Genomic DNA, 15,847 nt, shown 5'->3' with positions numbered 1-15,847 from the left:
AGATGTGAATTGAAAACAATCCCCGTGTTAGACAGGAGGTAAAAATCATTTTAGGATGATTAGGGCAAAGATTGTCTCACCCACTGTGCTCTGCAGGTGAGATACTATCTCATCAGGAAGTCAGTTGTGCACAACATTGAAAGGCCTTTAGTAATGTGGAACAGTAGATACCTTATTCCAGCCTGCATCTGTATTGGAACTATTTTTTAAAAAAAGAAAACATTTTGTTTTTAAAATGTTTTTAGTGTTTTACCATTTGTTTGCCACTCTGGGCTCCCTTTGAGAGGAAGGGTGGGATATTATTATTTAGGGAAGGGCTCAAATTTCACAAAATTCAAATTTGACACCAGATTTCCTATTTATTTGCACTTTTTTTGTCCTCACAGATATGGGTTTTTTTCCTTCTGGTTTTCCACAGCTGATTTTTTTTAAAAAAAATTGCCTCAAAATATTGATATTAATATTGATATTATCTTCAACTGATATTTCCCTCAACATGAGTGTTAATATTGATATTTCATTTAAAAATGATATTTTGTAAAAAAAAACTATGAAGAATGATAATTTTTGCAGAAAAAAACACAAATTGGTATTTATGGCAAATAGCAAATATTGATCCCTGACAAAGCGGTACCGGAAAGAAGTTCAATGGAGCAAAAATCGAAATTGAAATGCAGATCCCATCCCCATCATCATCTTCATCATCATCATTATTATTATTGTTATTATTATAGGAAAGGGAAGATGAGACTTGAATGAAGGAGTCATGTCCCTTTCCCAGAGCTAGACAACTTTGGCACTGCAATTTCCTCTTGTGCATTTGCTCAAGTGTGCATGTGCTTTGCATGTTTCTAACCAATGGAGAAGAGAATCTGAAGGGGCCAGAGGGCTTTGGCATTCATCACTACCATCACCCCATTTTGCATCCTCTGCAATGCTCCAGACCTACCATTGTTCAAGGGCATTGGAGGGATAGGATAGAGGATCTCCCCCCCCTTCAAAAAAACAAGTGGAGAATAATCAGAGAATATTCTGCAAAGTGTCCTTATTTTTCAGAAAGGGAGTGAAAACCAGGGAAAGAATCAGAAAAATTCTCAGGAAAAGTCTTCTGAGAAATTTTGGCTCAGCCCTAATATTATGCTCATTTTCTACCCGTTGTTGCTTCTTAGTTTGTTTATAACACTTGTGGCCCAATGAAAGAAAGAAACATTTCCTTGTATACAAATTGACTTTGGGTAGTTTCCTAGCAGATATTACTCTTGCAGTTATAGTACTGCAATCTGTGTAAGTCATGCTGTGAAAAACATCCAAGATTGCTTTTGCTTTGATTCATAGTTCTCTGCCTGCAATGTCTTCTATGAAAAACTTTAAGAAACAATAAGTTGAAAATAAGTACAGATAATGAAATGCATTTTCCCTGTGAACTTGTTCAGTAATAATTGGTGTGTTTTGCGCAATTGCAGACAAAAGGAAACATCAAGGATCCGGCATTCATATGCTTTGGGTTAACCTAAAGAAATGGTGTGGAGTTTGACCTCTGTGTCAGCGGTGGGGAACCTATGGCTCGCGGGCCAATGAGGCACAGAAGCAGCCCTAATGTGGCCTGCAAGGTCATTTTCCCCAAGCCACACTCACACTCATATATCATGTCAATTGTGGGGCACTGGGGCAGGTAAAGGAACAATCAGAAGCCTTAAAGTGTGCTCCCAATTCTTGGCAAGTGGGGCTTACATCCAGAGCCTGTTAAGCCTGGCACCAAATGCAGACCCTGCTGGGATTGGTTCCACTCAGGAGCACCCGACCAGAGCTGATCCCTGCCAGAAGTGGGGTATGCAGGTACAGCCAATCAGCTTTTCAGTGGCAGCTGCAAATCCCTGTGTCTTTGCTTGCATGATCTGAAATCCAACTACACAGACAAAGGAAAACAATTAACCTGATGTCATGGTTTTGACAGTTGGTTTAGCTTTGTGCATGGGGCAGAAGTCTAGGCCCTTCAAACAATGACAGAGAGTGAGCAGCAGATAATTATAGCCATAGTGTCTTGCAAAGCACCATGTCAACTGAGGTGCCAGCTACCTAGCCCCAGAATACCTGTGGGGAAATGCTCACCTCCCTTGTAAATTTTGTATGTGTGTGTGGAGAGAGATCTTCCTGCCATCACCTGGTAAATATATGGGGGAAAGGAGGAGATCAAAGTGGCCAGGATGACATGGGAGAAAGCACGTGACAAGGACACTATGAGGTTAGAATCTGGGCACCAGCATTGGTAAGAGGGAGAGAAAGCACAGTAACCAGGGCAACATTGGGAGGGGCCTGGAGGCACTGCTCATGGCTAGCCTTGATTAGTCATAACTGCAACAACAATGTCATCCAAATGTTAGGATGTTCTTCTTGAAGCATAACCTGCTCAGCCATAAAGCTTACTGGGTGGCCTTGTGCATAGGGCTGGCTCTACCATTAGACAGAGTGAACCAGCTGCCTCAGGTGGCAGATACCAGAGCAGCAGCAGTTCTCTACCATAAATTAACTCTAGGGGTGGGTGAGAATTTTGGTTCAGTTCACATTTCAAGCCGAATCTTTCAAATTTGCACTTTCCGAAACAATATGACTGGGTATATAAGGGGTAAGACGGACTTTCAGGTATCCTTATTAGATCTCAGCTCTTCAAAACAGACTTTGCTTTGCTTCAGCAGGACATCTCCTGAGGAGTTCTGTTCTTGCAAGAGAATCGTAGTGGAGCATTAGCTTTTAATGGTAACTTTTAATTAATCCTTACATTTTTAATAGAGTCGTAATGACGTAGTCAAGTAGCATTTACTCAGTAGAAAATGCTTTCTTTGGAGTGCATGCTCCATAGTCTTTTAGCCTTGATGTTTGTCAAGATACCTCTATGCCTTTGTTATGATGCTCTTATTGATTAAGTGTGGTGGCTTCTAGTCTAGATATTTCCGTTAAAATGACATATGTGTGTCATGTTTTGTTCTCATTGTTGCTTTGCAGGGTTTGTTTCAAGCAGCTGGAATGTGGTGCCATGAGAGACTCTATCATCCATGACGCGTTGGGATTACCATGATCGAATACTTCATTTTGACTGTAACCAGCGGCCAAGAGCTTTGTATGGTTGACAAGGACTGGACTTTTAAAGACAGTGTAACAGGTAAGACCCATGGTATCTGTTGGCTTCCTGGTACCCTTAATACAGCTTGAAAGAAGGAACTTCAGCTAGTGATACCATTACATATCGCTTTTCAGTTTCTTTTCTTTATTGGAGCAGCAGATGGCGTGACATAAAAGTTGTTTTTTACTGTGAAATCTCAGACAAGCATGTGTAGTTTAATGAATCCTTATATTCTCAAGATGCACAAAGGTTAAAAAGAAAACACACATAAAAGGTATAATAAAATTGATCACATAACTCTGAATGACAGAATGGAACACACAGACTTTATATTTACTGTCTCACTCAGGCAATGACAAGGTAAATACTCGTTTAGCCGTTTAAAAAAGTATTAGATTTGCCAGGTTAGAATACTTGCAGAAGCAATCGCATTTTTGTTCTTTTTATATCCTCGTCAAACCTCCTTTGTGCAAACACAGATGTGAAGAGCACATTTCAATTTCATATTCACCATTGCTGAGTAACTTTTTCTCTCTCTTGCAAAACTGAAGGGTACCAATTTTTCTTGCCTTCTCCATTTCCCTTGTCACTCCATTATCTGTCATCCCCTTATCTTCAAATATTAAAACATTCCACAAGAGAAATCCTATGATCACTTTCAAATAAGCATATTTATTTTAGCACCATAATCCTAAAAAATTGTCAATTTATTTCTCATGGGGAGGCATCCTCTTTGAAAAGTAGAAGGAGTTTTGTGATTTCATGACTAGGGTGTGTCAGAACATATCTAAGATTTAGAAAATCAAAGTGGAATGGCTCTGTTAACTTGTGCCCTTGTCTGTACATGTATAATATTACATAGATATATCCAAATGACACGTTTGGATCTTTAACTTAAAGTTGTGGTGTGCCATGGCAAAACTCGGGTTTTCCAAGAGAGGGGATTACAAAGGAGATAACAAACCAGAGGTTTATTACAAAAATGGGGAGTACATATAAGGACATAGACATTATATTAGACTGGCAATTATTTGGTTAAATCTGTTTAGAAGTTAGGGAATCAAGGAGGACTGGATGAAACGGAGCAGCAAGAGGATTTTGTGGAAAGACTGTGGAGGAGAAAGAGAAGCTAATGCCAAATAAGGAACTTGGAAGAGGAAACGGGCAACCACCTGGGGTCTGGAATGTCAGAGACATCTGCCTGAGCTGTGTCAGTGACTTCAGAGAGAGACCCTTTGTGTTGTATCCAACTAAGTTTTACTCAGAACAGACCCTTTGAAATTAATGGACCTAAGTCAGTCATGTCCATTAATTTAAATGGGTTTAATCCAAATATGACCAACATTGGATACAATTCATTGCCTGCACTTTGGAGAAGGCATACAGAGGCAGTTTAGTACCATGTGTGCTTGGTGATATTGCTTAAGTTCCAGGTGGTATGATCAAGAGTTTCTGATCTCCACTGCCAACTGGAAAACTGACTGTTTTAAAAGGTGAGGAAGTCACAGACATTAATAATGAAAATGAGAAAATACTGTCCCATTCAACTCTTGAACAATTCTTATTACATTGGTTAGCATTATAAGACAGCCTTTCCCTACCTTTGGGTCCCCAGATGTTGTTGGACTACAATTCCCATTATTCTTGACCATTGGCCATGCTGTCTGGGGCTGATGGGAATTTTAGTCCAACCAGATCTGGGGACCCAAAGGTTGGGAAAGGCTGCAAGATATGCAAGGCCAATTTTTAGTTGGTGTAGTGCAATAACAACCCTTTGGACTTGTCCTATTGTTTTCAGCTCTAGAGGACAAATCGCACTTAGGATAAACTGGGCTCTGGGAAAAGGCCCCAGGTAACGTGAAATAAAATATATGTTTTTTAAATGCCCATGAAGACCTGAACGTGGACAAGACCACTGTTAGTATCCAAATTCTCATTGCAAAATAGATCGGTTGATTTTTTTTTATTCTAACTCTTTTCAGCACTACCAGATATCTGTCTTATAAAGTGTGATCAGAAAAAATAATTTAGTAGATAAATATAGCCCACTTGTTGTACACCACTGCTTGAGGGGACATAAAACAATAATTACATAAAGAGGCAGCTTTATAAACTTGATTACAAACCTATCATGCGTGTCCTCTGGATTCAAGACAAAATTATTTAATTGGGTGTATTTGTCTCTGATATTTTCACCAAGGCAGTGTTGCGTATATTGTACTTCATTATTATAAGGGAGGCTTGTGAAAGAGGAAAAACAGGCAAGCTAATGATGGGAATAAGCTACTCATCATTTGGAAGGAAAACACCATGATTCTGTTACAATCTGAAATTTAAAAAGTACGGCTGGTGAGAAATTACTTCCCCCGATTTGCCACCCCAGTCTCAGAGAGTGAATTGGGGGAGGGCATTTCAAAGAAAATATTTGCAGAGGTTCAGGGTGAAAGGATCCATTTTTACTTTAAATGTATGTAGTGTGCAGAGTGGAGGCAGCTTCAAATTCATTACCTTCTGTTTCTTTGGGAGGTGGGAGTGATACAATTTTGCCAGCAAGAGTTTTTCTGATACATGGCTGGAGGCCACTGTTTCCTGCCGTGAGCTGTACATATATTACACTCTATATATAATCTTTGGGGGGCAGGAAATTGTGGCCAGCCATCAGAAGAGTTCTTGCTCTTACTGACTAAACTATATCACTCCCCCCCCCAGAACAAGCATCCACCACTCTCCACACTTAATCATTGTGCCCCTATAAACAGACAAGGACTCGTGTATCTGTTGTCAATGTCCACACCATATATAGCTAAGCTTTCCCCTCCCTCGCAGAAAAACTGCTACTACTGTGAACATCCCCCCATGCACACATAAAAAAAGAAAAGAAAAATACTTTCCCTTTTCAGGGAGACAGAATCATTCTCTCTCCCCCTTCTGAAATCACTAAAACATAGTACTGTGGTACACCCTAATTTATAGAAACTGTTAATAGTTTTTCCATCTTATTTTCTAAACTATAACGCAAAATATTGTATTTTTCCACACACATATTTCAAGGGGACTCTCAGGTCCAGTTTAGATGCTTACCTGGGCCAAAGAAGTGAGCTACCTCATCCTTTCACTATGTTAATAATGAGGACTGTGGAAAGCAATATTCATAGTGGAATCATGAAATCTCCCCTACGTATTTGGCCACCTGTCTCACAAGTTACATTATAAGCTTAGATAAGGTACATGTGTTTACTTGTGTCACCACCATAGAAACAGGGTCTTTGGTCTAGATCTCAGAATGCCTGGGAGCTTCAAGTCATTTTCCCATCCAGGACTAGCCAGGCTAAAATCTGCTGATCTTTCACATAATTGAATGCCCTTAGACCTTTCTCTTGATATGTGTTTTAACAGCTTGTTATAAGGGAGGATACATTTTTAGCATATTTGTATTGTGTTTATGGATACTTTCTTATGTAATTTTTGAATTTTATTTTTCTTGTAAATCACTTTGGGGCTCCTTTCAGTTGTGAGATGCAACAGATAAACTTAATAAACTAACAACAACAACCAGCTGGTGCCCACAGTATTGAACCTTTCTGCAAATCAACATTTAAATCTTATGCAATTTTTTTTCATAACTAACCACTTGCACCTTCCACTTTCTACCTGTTAAAAAAGGCTTGTTATGCCGCCTTTGTACCTATTTTGAGAAATATCAACTGTATTTTATATAAGAGTTCTATTTACACATCTTCTGCTTAACAAATGCCTTGTGTTCTGCTGCCAAAATCCTTTCTTTTTGTCTACTGTATTGTAGACTGTTACACAAAACAGATTGCAAAGTCCTGTAGCAACTGTAGCAATCTTCTAAACAATTTATTAATTCTTTAAAGATCCTTGGGAAACCTGACCTGTGATCCAAAAGTCTTAATTAAGCACAAACCATTTAAAAGATGGTGGAATTACTACAGGCATGATCCAGCCACCAAAGTCCCAATGGAAATGATATGAATGTGCTTAACTCTCCCAGTTAAAAGTGATGAACTTTGGTTAAACTGTGCCCTGGTTATTTTCCCCTCCCCCAGCATTAATAGTTTTACATAAGAGGAAAGATACAGTCTGATGGAATGTGTATTAGCTGGAATGTGGGTAGGTCAGGATTCTGGGAATTCTGCTGGTATACTGTACAAAATGGCTGCCTGGCCAAGCTTGGTGAGCTGGCTTTAGATATGGTGTTTAGGTTCTACACGCTGAAGTCATTTTTTTCAAGATAGATGTTATGGTAACCATGAACAATCAAAGGTCTTTCTCAGATACTGTGGGATCTAATTTATGAGCTGGAATGTATTTTGGATCTGTTTTGGGGGCTGACATGAAAGCAAGGCTTTGAATTATTTTGCTGTAATAAAAGCTCTTAGATAAATGAGTCGATTAACTTATAAAGATGCAGATTTGGATCTTCCCTAGTTCTGTCATAATTGGGAATACATAGCTTGGTTCACCTTTTGAAAATTATGATCCCCAAACCTTTTGGAAAGTTTGCCTGCTAATCTTGTCCATCAATCTATCCACTAATCTGGCTGATCTTGCCCATCAAGATGATTGCTGTCAGTTTTATGATGGACCTGTAGTTGATGAAGGAGACAGAGAACAAGTGGTGTTCAACTAGTGCCAAACACTGTTCCGTAGAACAGATGCTTCTTAAAATATTGTTTTAAGACATTGTAGAAGCAGCTGTAGAGAAATAATTCTTCTCAGCAGTCATTCCAAATGCAAAAAGCCATCCAATAGAACTGTCGTGGGTAGGAAATGGCCTACTAAAGCTGAGTGGTCTCCACTCTGAAGGCTTCATTTTTATCTCTCTGCTATCAAGTCTTTGCCATCTGCTTTGCTAATAAAATTAGTTTCATGCCATTCATCTTGGGCACTAGTACATAGCTTAGAGGTAGACTTGTGTCACATGGTATTAATCAGCAATTCAGAGGGTATATTTGTGAATAGGACCAATGGGCAATTGGGTTGGTGAAAACCACCTTGGGTCTGGAGTTATCAGAGCTTCCCTTAGATAAATCAGTTTCCCAGATACCCTCAAATAGCCATGCCATCCTGCACTTGCTTTTAAAACATAAATCTTGGATTTCATTTCTCCTAGTACTTACTGACCTGTCTCTATCCCGTCCTTGTTTTGGGAGAAGCTGTTGAGAAAGTGACCACTCTGTAGTTTGGCTGTCACCAACCTGGTCATGGCACTAGGAATGGATTTATGGCCTTGATTGCTAATGTATTCTGGAAAATTGATAGAGGGCATTGGTCCCTATTGATTATATTGGAATTTTCAAACATTAATTCTGAAGTGCTGGTGACATAGGATCACGACTCACTTTAAAAGAAAAAGGAAACAAGTGTGTTCCTGAAATAGCTTTGGTGTACACTTCAAAATACATTCTACAAGAAGCTGATTGGCAGCAGCTCACATGCAAAACACATGCTGTGGTAAATGAGATATTCCTCTATACCACATATAAAATGACTTTCAGCTGCAGAATTTGGCAAGTCTCCATAGCAATGTGTCTGAATGCTTCTGTGTCATCTAGTCAAGCAGGTGAAGCCTGCTCCAAATGTTAGTTTTGTTCTGATCAAATTGATAATAGGACATAGTGTGATGTTGCTGATGAAAATCCTGGAATATTGTGCCAGTAGATGTTGAATATGTGTGTGCTAAGTGTATGGTTGGCTATTTCACTCTTTCTCATAAACGCTAAATCTTATTCATGTTACTTTGGAAGATTGATGAGGAACAGCAGTATGCCTTGAGGCCTTTGCTGGGCTGAATGTAAAACTAAATAAAGTACTTGGAATGTAGTTGTCTATAAGTACATAACTTTTTAATAGATAGATGATAAATGGATAGATAGATTTTGAAAATGTCACACACACTCCATGGCATGCACAGCTTCATTCCTAAAGCAATTGATAATGCCACGGTTTACTTCCCAAATCTCTGTGTGGCAGCATTGAAGGAGGAAAGAGATGAGTTTTACATAATATATGGCACTCCCATTCCAGATTTCATTGCATGCTTCTGTATAGTAGAACCACACTTCTACCTGAATTCCCTCATTGCATGCAGTGCCCTTTATATCACACAAGAATGCTGTGTGTGGTCAAATCAAGCCCCTAAATTCGAAGCTCATATGTTTTCTTTTGTTGTTCTTATCTTTGTATTCTAGGATTTATGTGAGACAGCAAGGTGCATATCTGCTCTTCCAAGTTTATTGCTTCTAAAGTGATATCTGCTATCTGTTTGATAATAACTGACATTCATTCTGTTTTTCCTCTTACGACTGGCAGTGGCATCTGCAATTTTTCTTTTGAGTTTAAGGTTGTGTCAGGATTTGGCAGTGTTGCATTTTTATTTTTTGCAGTGTTGCATTTTTATTTTTTGCAGTTAGAGTCAACTCCGGATATTTGAAAAATAATTATATTTTCTGAAAAATTCCACAAAATGTTATCACTCTTTTTTTCTTTCATTTTATAATCTTGCAAGATCCAGGTCAATGCAAGTCTAAGTAAAATATTATTTAACTATTGTATACAGAGCAGGCATTTTCATAACAGCGAGAGAGAGAGAGAGAGAGTTTTAACAGAATGCACCATATTCATAATCCTATCACATTGCTTTTTCTCAGTTCAGGCTCCTCTTGAATAGGTAGTATATACACATCAACAATATCTTGGCTTCCTGAATCTGCATTACAGGTGCCTTCAGCTTGAAACACTTTTTTTGTGATAGCACTCATTGGTACAGAGTATCATCACTTCTTTTTTTTGCTGCCCATGTCAACCGTTTCATGCTGGCACTTACAACACTTCTTTCAAAATATGAGTACAGGCAGCACCTCATTTTTTTTTACCCAAAAAGTCCTGGGCTTATTACAGTGAAGTGATCTGCAGCATGAGCTAGATAATGAAGCAACAGTGGTTGGCAACTTGGTCAGTGAGAAACAGGTACAGAGGTAAAATGCCAAGTTGCTTCTCTGCCTCCCCCTTATTATGTTGCTGCCACCATCTGTCAAACACAGCTAATGTTGAGGCCAGAGCAAGGCAAAGAAGAGAGAAAGCCAAAGTCAGCAAGAACATGGTCTCCTAGTTGACCAGAACAGCTGGTAAGCCTGCCTGGAAGCCTTTATAGGTAGTAGTATCTGGCCTGCTCTGTCCTATCGAAAGCATCCTTCCAGGCAGCTCTTCCTCCCTGCTCTTTCTTCCTTTGGTCAGAGCCTGATGTTGTTGCATAAACTTGTCCCTACCTGACATCTTTCACTATGGGCTGGTTCACACAGAGATTTTGTACGGGTCTGGTGCTACTCACAGCCCCTATTAATTTGCAAGGTTCACATGACGTGACTGGCAATCAGCAGCTAAAACATAGTTTTCGCCTTTAAATCCGAAGTAAAAACATGCTGTTTTAATCCGAAAAGGAAAGGTGAAAACATCTCCAGTTCTGTATCTCTAGGGGTTTGTAGACACTTTAATCTGATGCTTTCCCTCCTCACACCCACTCCTCCTCCCTTTGTTCATGTCATTTCCTGATTGGCTGCTGGCTCCCGCTGCAAGCCTGTGTGGTCATTAGGAAGCTGCGTGTTTGATCCTTTCCCTTCAGTGTGAATGAAAAGCACCGTGTTTGCAGCTGGCTTCGAGCCCCCTGTGTGGACTGCGCAAACAGAAAATGAAGGTAAAAGCAGCGTTTTTACTATGATGTTTTGCTCCCATGTGGATAAGCCCTTTGTCAGCTCAAGACCTGCTTAAGGCTTGACACATCATGTTGCTGAATGCCCTTGAGAGGAGAAGGAAACCAAAAAGAAACAGCTGGCCACCTCATTCAAGACTGCAGTCATCACTTGACCTAGTTGGGCAAGTGCTGGGACCCACGCTGTTGGTGATGCTGGTTGTGGTGATGAACCACTGCCTGAGCAACCGCTCAAGGCAGCTGACATTTTTTGTGATGCTGTTGTTGTTTTTACTCACAATGTACCAGAATCAAAACTTCTGGCACACTGCGTTTCAGCAAAATAAAGACATCAGCTGTGACACATCATGCAAAAATGTTCCCCTCACACATATATACATACAAATATTGAAGGCATTCATAAAAGAGATATACAGTTTGCTGAGATAGTGGGGCTCTTGCTTCAGTTTCAAAAGTCTTAAGGCTTCCTGCTTCCAGAGTCCAACACAACTTCATCCAGAAATGGTAGCCAGGATAGGAAAATACGGCATCGGAATTCAAAAATTGCAGTGCCCAGCGTGCTTATGCAGAAATAAATCCCCTTGAAATCAGGGGAAAACCAATTTAGGATCAGCCTGTAAATTTGCCTTTCCCTCCCCCTTCCAGTTCCACACCATACATTTAAAGCACATCCAATGCACATTTAAAGCTTTCTCGAAAGAATCCTGGGAACTGTAGTTTGTTAAAGGGTGCTGGGAATTGTAGTTCTGTGAGGGGAATATAGTTCCCGCATTCTTTGGGGGAAGTAATATGCTTTAAATATGCATTGAATGTGCTTTAAATGTATGGTGTGGAAGGTGGGCTGTCTCTTGGACGGAGGGGTGGAAAATAGGTATTTTTGCCCCAGTAGGCTGTATTAGCTCAGTCCAGGTCAATAATATGCCACCCAAATGTCTTTGAAAACTCCCTCAGTAATATGTGGATGAAATGAAAATCCATAAGCTCATTCCTGAAATATGTTTCAATTAAAAAGCAGTCAGCATCTTCGCAAGTTTATTTGTCTTGTGGGGCTTTTTTTATTATTTTAAAGGGCTTTAGTATTCTTTTCATCATTTTATCATCTCCATCAACCATTACATTCCAGTTCTTAAAAAAGCTTGGTAGGCAAGACGGAAAGTTGCTTCAGTGACCCTATGAATAACATTAGTATGTTGATCAATAACATTAACTATATTAAATATTATGTAGATGAGTGGCTTGTCAGTATTGCAAGTATTACCTTGGAACACACAAAGGTTTCCTTGGTGAAATCATCCGAGAAAGCTCATAGTTCATCAGTAGAGCACTTGCTTTACATGCAAAAGCTCCCATGTTCAATCCCTGGTGTCTCCAAGTAGGGCTGGGAAAACTATCTGAAGCTAGAGATCCAAATGCCTGAGGGGGGCAGTAAAATTGGGGGGGAACCATTTTATTTTGTTGAGTTTTTAATAATTTCCCCCCAGAAAAAAATGGGGTGGGGAGAAGCCACTGGAGAGCCACTGCCAGTCAGTGTAGACAATACAGAGTTAGATGAAAGAATGGTCTAAGCTGGTACAAGGCAGCTTTTTGTGTTCCTGTGTCTAAGGTGCATGCGTCTCTTTTCTAAATTCTGCCTTACTGAGAACCAGTTGCAAACTGCCCTTTGATGGACTCCTTCCCACATTGATGGTCCCTGTCCACAGGCTTACCTAAGGGCAGCAGTTCATTTTTGAACCAACCATTTTTATTCCCCAGAAAGCACCAGAGAATGGCTTGTCAGGGGCATTGTGGGAAAATGTAAATGGCAATTGAACTGGGTTCAAAACCCAGTTGCTCAGGAATGGTGGGCCTTGCCAGAGTATTGGTGACCAGGTATCTGCCCAGGGTGTTAGATGCTAATGCCGGGCCTATTCCAGTCACACCGAAAATCTATTCTTTCTTTGTTCTTTCTAGGCATGCTAAAAAAAAATTCTCATTTTCTCCTACACCTGCATCCACTGATATGGGAACAGCCACAATTTTCTTAGCTTTAGAGAATTTTAAATGGAGGTCATTTGAGAGAGCAACAGAAAACACCACTCTACAGAAGCTCTTCAATAATTTCCCATTAGCAAGGGTTCCAGTTTGCTTAGGCTCCATCATGTAGTCCAGTCAACCCTAGCCAGCATGATCAATAGCCATGAATGATGGGAGCTGTAGTCCAAAACATCTGGAGGGCACCAAGTTGGGGAAGGCTGATACTGTTGGGGTTTGTGGAATAAAAGAATTATGCAGTTCTATCTCTAGCAGAATGAAATGGCTGAAACAGAATTGAGCAATAACTAGTCCCACCTCTACCGTCACACAGTCGAGCAGAATGAAGCAATCAAGCTTTCTCCAGTAAAGTATATAAAAATAGTTTACTCATGAACACTTCATGTATTCTGTGGTACAGGCACAGCTTAGGAAATCAGAAGGAAGAAGTATAGGTTGTTTTCAGTCCATAGTTTTCAGCTTCTGGCAAGCAGCCCCACAGGAGCTTGCTCCATGTGCTAATGGAGAATTCAAAAGGAAGCACAGCAAGAAGGAGGAGGAAGGGGAGGGCAAAACAACAATCAAACAGAAAGCTACATTGCAGCAAACTCAGAGTTTCCCTGAGATGGCACTTCTCCCTTTAATTGTATTAAGGCTTGTATAACCTTACCCCCAAGTGGCAGCATGCAAAGTTGCCCATTTCCAATAGATATTGATTCTGTTTATTATATCTTTTAGCTGTCAGCATCAGCTGAGACTTGCATCAGAAACCTGCTGGTTAGCATGCTGTTCACCACCTTGTGGTAAGCCAGGGTGCAGAACAGTGGAGGCAAAAAAGAGCCTTTCGTACCGTCCTCTTCATGCTCTATCCCTAGACAGAATTGACTTTTCCTGGGTACCTGACCTTGCTAGAAATGTTTCTAAGTCAAGTATTCATCTTTTTTTTCCTGAGCAACACTTTAGGCCTTGCTTGGCTAAATCATGATCTATCGTCCCCCTGATCAAAATGCTCAGGGAGACCTTGAGATGAGATATGAAATTGAGGAAGCATCCAAACTAGGAAATGTGGTAGTAATGGGTGACTTCAACTACCCGGACATAGACTGGCTGCATATGTGTTCCAGTCATGACAAAGAAGCAAAGTTTCTAGATATTCTAAATGACTATTCCCTAGATCAGTTGGTCATGGAACCGACCAGAGGGACGGCAACCCTGGACTTAATCCTCAGTGGGGACTGGGACCTGGTGCGAGATGTAAGTGTTGTTGAACCGATTGGGAGCAGTGACCACAGTGCTATTAAATTAAACATACATGTAACTGGCCAATTGCCAAGAAAATCCAACACGGTCACATTTGACTTCAAAAGAGGAAACTTCACAAAAATGAGGGGATTGGTAAAAAGAAAGCTGAAAAACTAAGTCCAGAGGGTCACATCACTCGAAAATGCTTGGAAGTTGTTTAAAAACACTATATTAGAAGCTCAACTGGAGTGCATACCGCAGATCAGAAAAGGTACCGCCAGGGCCAAGAAGATGCCAGCATGGTTAACAAGCAAAGTCAAGGAAGCTCTTAGAGGCAAAAAGTCTTCCTTCAGAAAATGGAAGTCTTGTCCGAATGAAGAAAATAAAAAAGAACACAAACTCTGGCAAAAGAAATGCAAGAAGACAATAAGGGATGCTAAAAAACAATTTGAGGAGCACATTGCTAACAACATAAAAACCAACAACAAAAAATTCTATAAATACATTCAAAGCAGAAGACCATCTAGGGAGACAATTGGACCCTTGGATGATAAGGGAGTCAAAGGTGTACTAAAGAACGATAAGGAGATTGCAGAGAAGCTAAATGAATTCTTTGCATCTGTCTTCACAGTGGAAGATATAGGGCAGATCCCTGAACCTGAACTAACATTTGCAGGAAGGGATTCTGAGGAACTAAGACAAATAGTGGTAACGAGAGAGGAAGTTCTAAGCTTAATGGACAATATAAAAACTGACAAATCACCGGGCCCGGATGGCATCCACCCGAGAGTTCTCAAAGAACTCAAAGGTGAAATTGCTGATCTGCTAACTAAAATATGTAACTTGTCCCTCGGGTCCTCCTCCGTGCCTGAGGACTGGAAAGTGGCAAATGTAACGCCAATATTCAAAAAGGGATCCAGAGGGGATCCTGGAAATTACAGGCCAGTTAGCTTAACTTCTGTCCCTGGAAAACTGGTAGAAAGTATTATTAAAGCTAGATTAACCAAGCACATAGAAGAACAAGCCTTGCTGAAGCAGAGCCAGCATGGCTTCTGCAAGGGAAAGTCCTGTCTCAGTAACCTATTAGAATTCTTTGAGAGTGTCAACAAGCATATAGATAGAGGTGATCCAGTGGACATAGTGTACTTAGACTTTCAAAAAGCGTTTGACAAGGTACCTCACCAAAGGCTTCTGAGGAAGCTTAGCAGTCATGGAATAAGAGGAGAGGTCCTCTTGTGGATAAGGAATTGGTTAAGAAGCAGAAAGCAGAGAGTAGGAATAAAAGGACAGTTCTCCCAATGGAGGGCTGTAGAAAGTGGAGTCCCTCAAGGATCGGTATTGGGACCTGTACTTTTCAACTTGTTCATTAATGACCTAGAATTAGGAGTGAGCAGTGAAGTGGCCAAGTTTGCTGACGACACTAAATTGTTCAGGGTTGTTAAAACAAAAAGGGATTGCGAAGAGCTCCAAAAAGACCTCTCCAAACTGAGTGAATGGGCGGAAAAATGGCAAATGCAATTCAATATAAACAAGTGTAAAATTATGCATATTGGAGCAAAAAATCTGAATTTCACATATACGCTCATGGGGTCTGAACTGGCGGTGACCGACCAGGAGAGAGACCTCGGGGTTGTAGTGGACAGCACGATGAAAACGTCGACCCAGTGTGCGGCAGCTGTGAAAAAGGCAAATTCCATGCTAGCAATAATTAGGAAAGTTATTGAAAATAAAACAGCCGATATCAT

At 40.4% G+C, this 15,847-nt stretch overlaps 1 protein-coding gene across 16 annotated transcripts in view; it reads left to right on the top strand.

The window, feature by feature from the left end:
- Positions 1–15,847, top strand: part of LINGO2 (leucine rich repeat and Ig domain containing 2) — a 982,977-nt gene that overhangs the window by 704,478 nt on the left and 262,652 nt on the right. For 15 of the 16 annotated variants that reach the window (XM_061631549.1, XM_061631628.1, XM_061631608.1 and 12 more), the window contains one exon: positions 3,001–3,157. The gene's annotated coding sequence lies outside the window, so the exon portion shown is untranslated. Of the gene's footprint in view, positions 1–2,693; positions 2,755–3,000; positions 3,158–15,847 lie in introns of all 16 variants that reach the window. The other variant, XM_061631588.1, reaches the window with a different exon arrangement.

The sequence above is a fragment of the Rhineura floridana genome, chromosome 1 (assembly GCF_030035675.1).
Source record: "Rhineura floridana isolate rRhiFlo1 chromosome 1, rRhiFlo1.hap2, whole genome shotgun sequence".
Lineage (NCBI taxonomy): Eukaryota > Metazoa > Chordata > Lepidosauria > Squamata > Rhineuridae > Rhineura > Rhineura floridana.
Note: the sequence above shows the minus strand (reverse complement) of the source record. Positions and strands in the feature narration are given on the sequence as shown.